The 12,838-nt window shown below is 37.6% G+C and overlaps 1 long non-coding RNA gene across 1 annotated transcript in view; it reads right to left on the bottom strand.

Moving 5' to 3' along the window:
• Positions 1-3,521: 3,521 nt before the first annotated feature.
• The window catches only part of LOC129042894 (uncharacterized), a 95,665-nt gene continuing 86,348 nt past the window's right edge, over positions 3,522-12,838 (bottom strand). Inside the window, exon 3 of the long non-coding RNA XR_008504230.2 lies at positions 3,522-6,096. This is a non-coding gene — a long non-coding RNA (uncharacterized LOC129042894). The remainder of the gene's footprint in view (positions 6,097-12,838) is intronic.

Here is a 12,838-nt window from a genome sequence, read left to right as displayed (position 1 = left end):
TCACCAATTCTTTGCCATATTCATGAAATCCATGAAATGACTCTGCTAAGCTATTGGCACCATGCATTCTCTCTGTAAGGAACCACAGGAAATTCACCCACATCTCATTCTCCCAGTATCAATCCCAACTCTACTTGAACATGGGCAGAAACTTTTGTCCTTCTTTAGATTTGGTCTTACACTATAAACCCCTGTGCTGGCCAGAGGATGATATAAGGTCTTAACCCATTTCATGGTAATTCTAGTCATTTTCCTCCTCTCCAGTTGAGTGTTCTTACCTCTCCAGTATAGTGTGCTACTAATGGAGCTAATATATCTTTTTAAAAATGAAAACAAAAACAAAACAAAAAACTTTTCTGAGGGGAGCTAAGCAAATGATAGTTTACACACTTGCTAAAGAAGGCATTGACCAACTCAAGTTCAACTAGCATAAAACTATTTAAGCTGCATCTCCACAGGAAAAGCAGCATTTTCCACTATGTTCTAATTTGTTTTTAATCAAAGTACATTCCTCCTCATGAATAGCTGCTTTCATCTGCTTAGTTATATATGATTTAACTTAAATGTTGGCTATTTCAGAATAGCAGGTAGAATGCTTAAATTCTTCCTGCACCAACTGCATTACATATTAAATATCTCTCATATCAATTAGTACAGTCCCAAATACTGAGCAGATTAGAAACAAAAGCTTACATTATTTCTGGATCCTAATCTAGAGGGAAGATCATATATTGATTCCTCTCTAAACTGATGCTAGAATAATCTTGCTAGTTATTTTCAACTCCAGGGTGCAAAGTAATAGCTGTTCTCTTTATGGTTATGTGATGTGAACTATTGACAAAATTACACTGTAATTACTATATAGAGTCAAGGTAATTACATAGCAATTGTCCTATAATTATTAGATTTTGTATCTGATTTATAAACTGCCATATGAATTATGTGGTAATTAATACTGGGTCTTCCTGGTGTAATTTAGTTATTATTCATTAGTTCATTAGGAAATTCTGCATTCACACAGATCAGTGTGTTTAAGCCATAACAATCAGTGTTTAAATCTCTAAGACTTAGGAGTCTGACTCATGCATTCAATAACTCAAAAACTAGTGTAAAGCTATTTATGGTTTGACAAAATTAACCAAAGTAATCAAACATGATTCTAATCCAAATTATAATATTTAGGAAACACATATATTTTTCAATGTTTAGGTGTGTGACACACACTTTATTTTTGCAAACTACTACCAGTTCCATGTCCACTCCTACCAAGCTGATAAATGTGGAGTGTCACTTACTAAAAAGAGAAAGTAAAAGGAAATCTGACCAAGCGCTGCCCAAAATGTTTTCTACAGTTATTCTCAATCTTGGCCACATATTGTAATCACCTGGAAACCTTTCAGTACTTACTGATGTTTAGTACTCTGGAGCCTAACCCCAGAGTTTCTGATTTAATTGGTCTGGGGTGAATCTGGGTCATTAGAAGGTCTAAAAGTCTCCCAGGTGGCTACAATGTATATAGCCCGGCCCATTTTTATTTGCAACCCAGGTTGGGCACCACTGATTTTGAAGCATCATTAGAAATGAGACCTAAAGGTTGCTGGATGTTTGCAATTTCCAAAACTCTAAAGTTAATTTTTGCTCATATGTTTGGACAATAGAGTCAAGAATGCCAGTTTTCATACTCTTGGTAATGAAGCTTATGTGGCTTGCTCCACCTTGCTAAATGTGTTCTATCACCTACATTAACTTCATTATTCAATTTTTAAAATTTTATCAAAGAATACAGGAACATACTTGAAAAAGTCAAATAGTGCCATAAGGTTTATAATGGAAATCAATAGTTCCCTGCTTTACTTTGCCCCAGTGCAAGGTTATAATCCCTAGAGATAATCAATATTAACTCTTCTATTCCTAAACAATATGCTTATACTGCTACGTCTTGATTTTACAATTTGATACCCTATCATTTGATTTTCTATCCATCCAACTCATTCCGCCGCTACGCACACACTTCAAATCCCTCTCCCAGCTATCCAAAATACTTAAGCTACAAGTTGATTAAATCAATACTTAACGGTTATATAATTATGATGGTAAATATTTTTGACAGCTGAAACTTGTATATAATACTGTTTGTAACTGTCTCAAGGAGGGGAATATTTGGTCAATATTCCATGTGCCTATCCGTAAATTTTTCTGTTTTAAGCATGCTGCACATACTAATTTCACCCTCAAGACAACCTATATGGTAGCACTATCATTATTTCCACTTTGCAAAAATAAAAATAAAAGTGAGTTAAATGTATCTGCCTGGTTAGTAAGTAATGAAACTGGGATGGAAAACCAGGTATTCAGGGTTCTTGAAGCTGAGCTCTTAACCATCATCCAAGACAGTAAAATAAGTGATAAGCAGTCAGCCAGTCTTTTGTGCCCCTGCCTGGGGCTGCTCCAGCCTGGAGCAGTTGCTTTCTCACAGTCTACACAGTTATCTACCTGGAACATCCCCAGTCATAGGACTTCCCCTCATGCCCCTGTCCTTTGGGTCTCTTCTTTCCTGAACCTCATACTCTTTCTCATGCCTGATCCTTATTTATTAAAACACCACCATAGTAAATTCCCTACATAGGGAAAGGGAGGTAAAGTTTTGGGGGCATGAATATGTAAAATGTCTTTCCTTTGCCTGCGCAATTAATGTATTTGGCCAGTGTATTTTCTCTTGTGGCTGAAACAAATTACCACAGACGTAGTGGCTTAAAACCTACATTTATTGGACAGTTCTTGAGATCAGACTCTAAAATATATCTGCAAGGCTAAGTTCCTTCTGGACGATCCAGGGACAATTCATTTCCTTGCCCATTTTTGAGAATGCTTTGAGAAAGCACCTACATTCTTTGGCTTATGGCCCTTTCCTCCAACAACCTGTTTCTATTCCTCTTCTCCAGAGTTTGGAATTTTCTTTTGGAAACCATTCATCCTGTAAACAAAAGTTCCCTGAAAAGAAATTTGGAGGAAAGAGATTTTATTCCAGTAAACAGTTTGCAAACAGGAGTTCTACACATTCTTTGTGTAAAACCAAAGTGAGTTCAAAGAGAGAACAAAGGGAAGACTCAGGTTTTATGCCAAAAGTTCCCACCCAGGTTCCTAATCAGGTCAATTTATGCAAATGAAGAATTCAAACTTGTTTAGGTCTGATTGGTCAATATAGCTGAGCCCTGGTTGGTTGGTACAGCTGAGTTCTGAAAGTCCTAAAGATAAAAAGTGTCTGGTTTTCAGGGAACTCAGAGTATGTGTGTGACCCCTAGTCAGCAAATGACCACTTGGTTTCATTTTAAAATTAGGCCCAGTATTCATTTAAGATCAACCTTGAAGAATTGGCTCTTATAGATTCACATTTTCTCACAGTCCTCAGAATTTTGAAGACATTGATTTATTGTGTTTTTACCATCCTGGGCTGCCCTGGAGGAGCATAGGGCCAATACATTTCCTTATTTTGTAAATGTGACCCGATTTTTCACCTCTCAATGTAACTTTCAGAAACTTCAAGCTACAATGAATGTCTGGGTGCAAGTCTTTTACATTAATCATAATGAATGCTTAGTGAGCCCTTAATATATGAAAACTCATGCTTTTAATTGCAATTAAAACAAAAATTGACAAGTGGCACCTAGTTAAACTAAAGAGCTTCTGCACAACAAAAGAAATTATCAACAGACAACACACAGAATGGGAGAAAATATTTGCAAACTGTGCATCTGACAAAGGTCTAATATCCAGAATCTATAAAGACATAAAACAATTGAACAAATAACCCCATCAATAAATGGGCAAAAAACATGAACACTTCTCAAAAGAAGACATACAAGTAGCCAAAAAACATATGAAAAAATGCTCCACATCACTAAGCATCAGAGAAAATGCAAATCAAAACCATAAGATACCATCTCATGCGAGTCAGAATAGCTATTTTTAAAAAGTCAAAAAGCAACAGATGCTGGTGAGGCTGTTGAGGAAAGGGAACACTTATGCACTGTTGGTGGGTACGTAAATTAGTTCAGCCACCTGGAAAGCAGTTTTGAGATTTCTCGAAGAACTAAGAGTTGAACTACCATTCAACCCAGCAATCCCATTACTGGGTATATACTCAAAGGACAATAAATTATTCTACCAAAAGGACATATGCACTTGTCTGTTCATTGCAGAGCTATTCACAATAGCAAAGACATGGAAACAACCCAGGTGCCCATCAGCAGTGGACTGAATAAAGAAAATGTGAGATAGAGAGATAGATAGATAGATAGATAGATAGATAGATAGATAGACAGATAGATAGATATACACATACACACATATAGTGTCCATATATATATATATATATATATATAGACCACTACACAACCATAAAAAAGAACAATATCATATCTTTTGCAACAACATGGAGGAAGCTGGAGGCCATCATCCTAAGCGAATTAATGCAGAAACAGAAAACCAAATACCACATGTTCTCACTTATAAGTAGGAGCTAAACAGTGGGTATTCATGGACATAAAGATGGCAGCAATAGACACTGGACCTCCTAGAGAAGGGAAGGAGAGAGGGGAGCAAGGGTTGAAAAACTACCTCTTGGGTACTATGATCAGTACCTGGATGAAGGGATCAATCATACCTCAAACCTCAGATTCATACAATATACCCAGGTATTAAACCTGCACATGTATCTTCTGAATCTAAAATAAAAGCTGAAATTACTTAATAACAAAACCAAAAAAATGCAGCTTTTCCATTCTGAAAAGTTTTATTAAATTATTTCCTTGATGTCTCCTCCCATTGTCTCTTTTATTTCATTCTAACATTGTCAAATTAAGAGTCAGGGCTCTTAAATTGAGTCTCCCCTCCAGTTTTATACCTTTTTGTCATTTCATACTTTCTGGCAGATTTCTTCAACTTTAGCTTCCGACTTTTCACCTGATCTTTTTCTCATTTCTGCTGTATATTTTTGCATTCTGGGAGTTCTGCCTGGTTATCTCATGTTGCCTTTTGTTTATTTGTTGTTGTTGGCTTCTGTTGTTGGTTTTTATTATTCTTGCTTTTGATAAGGCTATCTTATTGTTTTATGGATACAATATCTGCTTTTGTATAATAAACATATGGATTATAGTTATTTTGTTGTTTAGTGTGTTTTGTTTTACTTTTAAATTTTCTATTGCTCTCTATATTGTTTTGTATTGTCGAATTTGCTTTTTTGTATCATGATCCCAGAGGGCAGCTCAAGCTCCAGTCATTACCTCTGCATTCCAGCCTGTAAGACGAGGATGAAGAAGTAAAAGAACAAATCCTACGAACATGTCCCTTAAATCATATACACCTCTTCCATTTACATTCCATTGTTCAGAATTTAGTAACATCATGGCCCCTAGTTGTAAATAAGGCTAAGAAATACAATTTTTTTCTTGTTTTTTTTTTTTTTTTTTTTTTTTTTTTTTTTTTTTTGAGATGGAGTCTCACTCTGTTGCCCATGCTGGAGTGCAATGATGCAATCTTGGCTCACTGCAACCTCCGCCTCCTGGATTCAAGCAATTCTCCTACCTCAGCCTCCTGAGGAGCTGGGATTACAGGCACATGCCACCACACCCAGCTAATTTTTGTATTTTTAGTAGAGACAACGTTTCACCCTGTTGGCCAAGCTAGTCTTGAACTCCCGACCTCAAGTGATCCACCTACCTCGGCCTCCCAAAGTGCTCAGGTTACAGGCATGAGCCACTGCGCTAGGCCACAAACTTTATTTTATAAGGCCGTGTGCCCAGCTGAAAACTGGGGGTCTAGTTGTATCACAGATGCACCTGACAGCAATAACTTAAGAAATAGGAGTTGCCACATGGAGGTTACATGGAGGCAGGTGCTAGGTGAAAATCCTATATAAACTGCATGCTTTTTACAAGCAGCTGAAATTCTCCTGTCCAGCCTGCTGCCACTGGAGTGTCCTTGTATGTAAGTTCCCCCAAGTAAAACGCTATGCCTCATTTGTTGGCTCTGGGTCTCTTCTTCAGGCTCTTGAACCTGGTGCCATCCCTGTTGAAGCTGATGGGGTCTTGCAGGAAACTAGGATAAGGGAAAAAAGAAAAATAGATCATTGGGAACAACCAGTAAGTAGTCTCCACCTCAACTTTTATTAATTAATGTGAATTATTCCTCCAAAACCCAACTTCCACAGTAATGCTATAACTGATACATAGGCTACTTGATAGCCTATCTATGCCACCTCCACCATAAAGTATTCACTGATGATCATATTGATGATTCTGAACCTGTGAACAACTTCAGTTTGCAAAGATTCAATTTGTTTGTGATACTGAACTTAACTAAGGCAAGAACATAGACAAGAAGGGTTTTGTTTTGGGAAGAATGATTCAACAGGAAGGGTCTTCTATTTAACCCACCATAAACATTAGAGATGACGTAGCCCGCAAGTTATCGAACAGTGGTTTAAACTTTGCAGAAATGGATTTTTCTCGCAGATAAAACTCTAGCAGTATATAGTCCAAGATGCAAGGATGACTTCATAACAATATTATGAACCTAGGGACCTATTAATCAGAACTTTTTTCCCAGCGGGTGTCAGGAATCTTCATTTTCACAAGTAACTTGAATAAGTAATTGTGAAGCTGCTGGTCTCTGGAAGAGTGAGAGTGAGAAAAGGAAGGCAGCGCATACCTGGAGCTACTACAAAGATGCTAATATACAAGAATTTGCTTCATCATCTTCAGATTTGTTTCTCTAAGGATGTAGAAACACTTTTGTTTGGGCTATGTGTTTATTTATTTATTTCTCAGGAAAATACCAGCACAGCCTTGAGAGAGCAAGTGCAAACAAGTTACATTGCCCCTAGGGTGCCATTTACCCTCTGCTAAAGCACTGGTCTCCAGACCACACTTTAAGAAACACTGCCTTAAAATAAAAGCATAGTCGTTTAACCTAATCTCATTGAGAACTCTCTGGCCGGGCACAGTGGTTCACGTCTGTAATCCCAGCACTTTGGGAGGCCGAGGAGGATGGATCACCTTATGTCAGGGGTTCGAGACCAGCCTGGCCCACGTGGTGAAACCAAGTCGCTACTAAAAATACAAAATTAGCCAGGCATTGTGGCGGGCACCTGTAATCCAAGCCATCTGGGAGGCTGAGGCAGGAGAGTCACTTGAACCTGGGAGACAGAGGCTACAGTGAGCTGAGATCGCACTACTGCACTCCAGACTGGGCAACACAGTGAGACTCTGTTGAAAGAAAGAAGAAGGAAGGAAGGAAGGGAGAAAGGGAGGGAGGGAAGGAAGGGAGAAAGGGAGGGAGGGAGGGAAGGAAAGAAGGAAGGAAGGAAGGAAGGAAGGAAGGAAGGAAGGAAGGAAGGAAGGAAGGAAGGAAGGAAGGAAGGAAGGAAAGAAGGAAGGAAGGAAAGAAGGAAGGAAGGAGACTCTCTGTAAATGATCTCGCCATTGACACTACTGGCTTACTGATTTCTTAATTTTCACAGGGAATGTGTTGTTGGCGGTGGAGTCCCAGGATGGAGGTGAGAGAGTGTCAAGTGACAAGAAGGGGTAAGAGGTAATACTGTAATTTAAAAATTATTTGTGAGCACAAAGAAGAGTCCTTCAGCTAATTAGTTAAAAATAAAGCCATTAAGTTCTCCTTTATACTCCTTCCCTGCAATGCTAGAGATCATTAAACCCCAAGGAACGTCTGACACAACAACGCACCAAACAGCCACACCTGTTTTCATTCTATTTGTGTTTCCATCACTTTCTGGGGAGGAAGAAATCTGTCTAACCTGATGACTCTGAATGGGGCATTCAGCAAATGGTATTTTGCTTCACATCAAGTGATTTCTTCCTAAGAAATCATCCCTGTTACAACAGCAAGACAATTAGAGGAGCAGTGAGAAGGATTTGATTAATACTGCTTCTGATTTTTCCTATTTAACCAGAATGTGGATATTTATGCCAGAACAGTAAAGAAGTTTCGATCCCAAATGGGTGCACAGACACAGTGGTGGTATCTTTTTCAAAATTATTTTTTCACAGATGGGGTGATGGAGTCTTGCTATGTTGCCCAGATTGGAGCACAGTGGCTATTCACAGGCGTGGTAATAGCTTACCACAGCCTTGAATTCCTGGGCTCAAGCAATCCTCCTGCCTCAGCCTCCTGAGTAGTTAGGACTACAGGCATGTACCACCATGCCAAGCTGTTGATATCTTTTAATATGTGTGGTGGTGTATATGTGTGTACATTTTAATTGCTTACTATAAATCAAAAGTAATCAGATGTGTATTTATACATAGTTTCCTCAGTGTTTTGCAGATCTGGGGAAAGTCTTTATCAGAAGAGGATTAATTTTGTTTCATTGCAAGTGGGCATTACATGCATACCCAGAAAGAAGTTATTCGGACAACAGGAGTAACCTATAGACCCTATAGACTTCCCTATTACTCAGCTTTGGTGCCCTTAATGCCAGAATCATGGCCTTAGAACCTCAGCTTGGAGAACTCCTTAGCACTCACACAAGTTAGAATGTATTAAATAAGGCTAAGCATTACTTGCCAAACATAATTCTAATTGTGAATATCCTTTACCATACAGTCTTCTATTCATTGGGAAGCATATTTTTTGATGTTCTGTGTAGTTAAAAAAGCAACACAGAATATCATAAGACATTCCATAGGCAAGTTGGTATCAAAAGATTATTTGCTTTCTTAATATCTCTTTTTTCTCTGTGGCTTCAGCATTACATATTTAATTTGCAAAGAATTTCAAGCAATAAGAAGAAAAAATACGAAGAACCCTAGGAATGAATTCCCTGGAACACCCATGTTTTTATTAATCTGAATCTTAATTATGAGCCAATGCATAGGCACCACATGTAGATTGTTTTAATGATTAGGTCTTGAACTTGGAAGTTAACATGTTTCACCACCTGTGCTGTTTAGTACATCACCACCCAACGAGAACAATTTCCATTTAACTAGCTTTCCCTGATCATGTCCCTGATCTTTCTCTCTCAACCCATATGTGCATATGTACACACATGCACACACATACACACACCGCATCTCCTCTAGTTTCCCAATTATGCATTTTCTTCCACCTGGTCTCTAATCTCTCACCACCTGTAATTCTATAATACATGCACATCGACTCCTGAACATAGAACAGATAGATTCTGGGTAGGCCTTATGGAAAGCAGTCCCATTTCTGTATAGTCATATCTTACTGTATACGCACAGGGATATTTACAGTTCTACACAAAGTAATTTGTTGTGGAATATCACAATTATCCTCAAACAAGTGCAAAAAAAATGTAATACACAAAATATAAGATCCTGGCTTGTTTTAGTTATCTATCATTGTGCAACAATCATCCCAACACTTGCTTTTTAAAAAGTGACTTAATTTTCATGATCCTGTAAGTTTACAGGGTTGTTCTTCTGGCGTTTTCTCTAGGGACTATGCATGTTGCTGCATTCAGCTGGCAAGACAGCTAACAGTCAGGCTCAGCTGAGATAACGGGGATGGTGCAGTTTCCCTCTTGTGACCTTTCCCTCTTGTGACCTTTCATTCCCTCTTGTGTTGACATGGCAACAGCTCAGGGCAACATTCCAAGAGGGAAGCCCTAATAGAGGAATGCTTAACAAGTCCCTATTTGGGCCACATTTGTGATGTCCCATTAACCAAAGCAAGTCAGTGACCAAGGCCAGAGTCAAGGTGGGAGAGGAATACATAAGTGCTTGGATATTGGAAGGTGTGACTTACTGGAAGTCATTACTCTAACAACCTTCCACATGGCCCAATATCATACAGTCATCCAAAGCTATGGGACATGGACTCTTCATATGAAGGATGAGGTATCTGAATACAAACAATCTAAAAATACTTTTATTTATGTGTGTTCTGTAGGGAATGATTTACCTTGAAGACAGGCTCAATAAATGAAAAACATTCCTGGGTTATTCAAAACAATTGATAACCTCTTTAACACAAGACATGCATACTTCCTACCATGAACAAAAATCAGAGAGAACAGGAAAAATGTGACTGAGTCACTTCAGGGTGGATTCCTTTCTCTTTTCAGCTGACATTTCCTGTGCATATGTGCTCCTGTGACCATGTATCAACAAGTCCAACTCAATGTAGACTAGTATTAGATTAGCAAGTGTCTTGCTCTAATTTTTTTCTCTATATCCAGTGTCCTTACCCTGGAGTGTGGGACAAGTTGTTATTGAGAAGGAGAACCTCTGAGGACAAGAAAAACAGGCTAATGAAGCTCCAGTTTTTCAGGAAAGAGGAAACTAAGTAACCCTGAGAGAATCAAGCAATCTAGTGGTATCTGGGGGAGCTCTTCGAGAAGCAGGTGGGCATCTTATTAGATGATGTCTGCCTGAGTTATTCCTCAAGAGGTGTGTGTAATTTGCTTTGCACTTCTCTGTCCCTTTTGGTTGTTCCCTGAGGACCAAGGGAAGTTCCATGGTCTCATAAGTTACTTGAATTTTATTCAAAAAAATAAACCTCATAAATAGAACCAAACACCTTCATTTTTATGCACATGTGGACATTCCTTTTAAAATTTTTAATACTAACCCCAGGAGGGGAAGTTTTCCTTGACTACATTTTTTAGGTTACCTCATTAACAGGCTCCCTGCCATGACCTTCTTTGCAAGTCATACAGAACACTGCTGTAGCTGTTCTGTAAAACCAAAATCCTCCAGCTCTAGAGAGGGGACACCGAGGAGAACTGCCATGAATATATTTCAGTTGAAAGTTCCAGGAAACTGCTTGAAGGACCAAAACTTTCCTGCCTGCCAAATCTCAGAACCCAAACACAAGCCACTAGAGCCAGGAGTTTGGTCTTAAAATCTGTTTTAATGGACTGGGCAATCTAATCTTATAACTAGATCCTATTCACTATTAATTATTAAAATAAAGTTAGGCTCCTTTAGGGGCATAAACACCTTCTATGGTATGAGACTAAATCTCTGTATCAATAAGAAAACCAGATTGGAATGGAAAATTCTCAGGTGGTCCAGACCACCAAGGATAACTTTGTTGGGCTTTGAGGTTTGGCATTATAGGAACTAAGGTGAATCAATCCAGCCAAATATTTTAGCCCTCCAATACCAATTATGGTGTATGGAGCCAAAGCTAGAAAATGCCCTGAATGAGTATCTAATCTATATATACCTAAGCCTCATAATATTTATTGGAGTCCTTGCTGTCCGTCCATGCCTATCCCAGCCATGCCAAAGTATAGCTGCTAAAGACCTGAAAGCTATTGTCTCATACAATCTGGGCTCAGAAACAGCGACAAGTTCAGGCCATAGGTCTCCATTCTTACTTCCTACTCACTTGTAAATACACTGTAATCTGGCTTCTGCCTTTATCACTTCTCCTTGGCAGCTCTCCCTAAATGAATTACAAAATTCGAAGATGGTCTTCATCTTCTTTGAGCTCTCAGCTGATCATTATTCTCTTTTTCTTTTGGTTTTATAATGTTTTTTAATTAGCATATAATTTTTGTATTTAATAATATAGAATATCATCCATCTCCCACTTCTTTTGTCCCAGTCTCCCTCTGATGCTCCTTTTCTGAAGAACCCAACAGGAAGCCAGTCAACAAAAAACACCTGGGAATTGCAAAGTCCCAGCCCCAGCATCAGAAAGTAAAGCATAAAAGAATGAACTTGGAGGTGAGGCACATTAGCTTAATAACCCGTAAAAAAGGCAAATTTGTGTTATGATGGGCTTTTTAAGTATCTATTTGGTAGAAATCACAGATACAACAATCTAGGCCAAGAGTTTTCCTCGTGAATAACAGTAGACTTAAGTTTGTTTATAATCATAAAAATTCATACTTAATTCTTGTGTCTTGTCAGTTTTGACAAGTTGTATTTTTCAAAATATTAACTATTTATTTTAAAATATTTATTTATAACCTCATATCTTCATATTATTTTTAATGACTCTCAAATATATAGCAATGTCCTTTTTTTCATTCTTGACATTATCAGTTTTCTATTTTTTTCTTTTTATCCTTAATTGGTCTTCCCAGAATTATATTGATTTATTGATATTTTCAAGGAAGCAATTTATTCATTTGATTCTGATGGTACACTCTTTTGTATGATTTGGCTAATTTTATTAATTCCTACCCTTATCTTTATTTTACTTTCTATGGGCTTAATTTATTGTTTTTTCTAACTTCTTTACATAAAGACATACTCATTTGTTTTTAGCTTTTCTATATATACATGCACACACACACATACACACATACATACATGTAATCTACATACCTCCCTTAAACAGAATTTTAGCTATACCTCACACATTTTTATCTCTTACATATTCATCCTGTGTCAACTCAGAATATTTTCTCATTTTTATTGTGATTCTTGTTTGATCCAGGAATTACTTAGATGTTTACTTTATAATTTGAAAATATTTGAGACTTTTTCACTTACATTTTGCTGTTGATGTCTAGCTTAAGTTTTGCAGCTTGTGTGTAACTGAAAAAATCGAAAATAGAAAAAAATATTGTTGTGCAGTGTTCTACAGTGTAAACTAAGCCAGTGTAATAATAATCTGTTAAATTTCACAGCTTCACTGACATTTTGTTTTTCTACTTGGTTTATCAGTTATTGAGGGAAGTGTATTAAAATCTCCTACTGTCTCCTATAGTGATAAATTTATTTATTCTTTTAGTTCTATCAACTTTTGCTTAATTCACCTTACTGTATATATTATTACTGATACAAGTTTAGAATTATTATACATTTCTAGTGGAATGCTTCCTTTATTATCA

Source organism: Pongo pygmaeus, chromosome 7, assembly GCF_028885625.2.
Source record: "Pongo pygmaeus isolate AG05252 chromosome 7, NHGRI_mPonPyg2-v2.0_pri, whole genome shotgun sequence".
In the NCBI taxonomy this organism is placed as follows: domain Eukaryota; kingdom Metazoa; phylum Chordata; class Mammalia; order Primates; family Hominidae; genus Pongo; species Pongo pygmaeus.
This window is presented reverse-complemented; position numbering and strand designations above follow the sequence as displayed.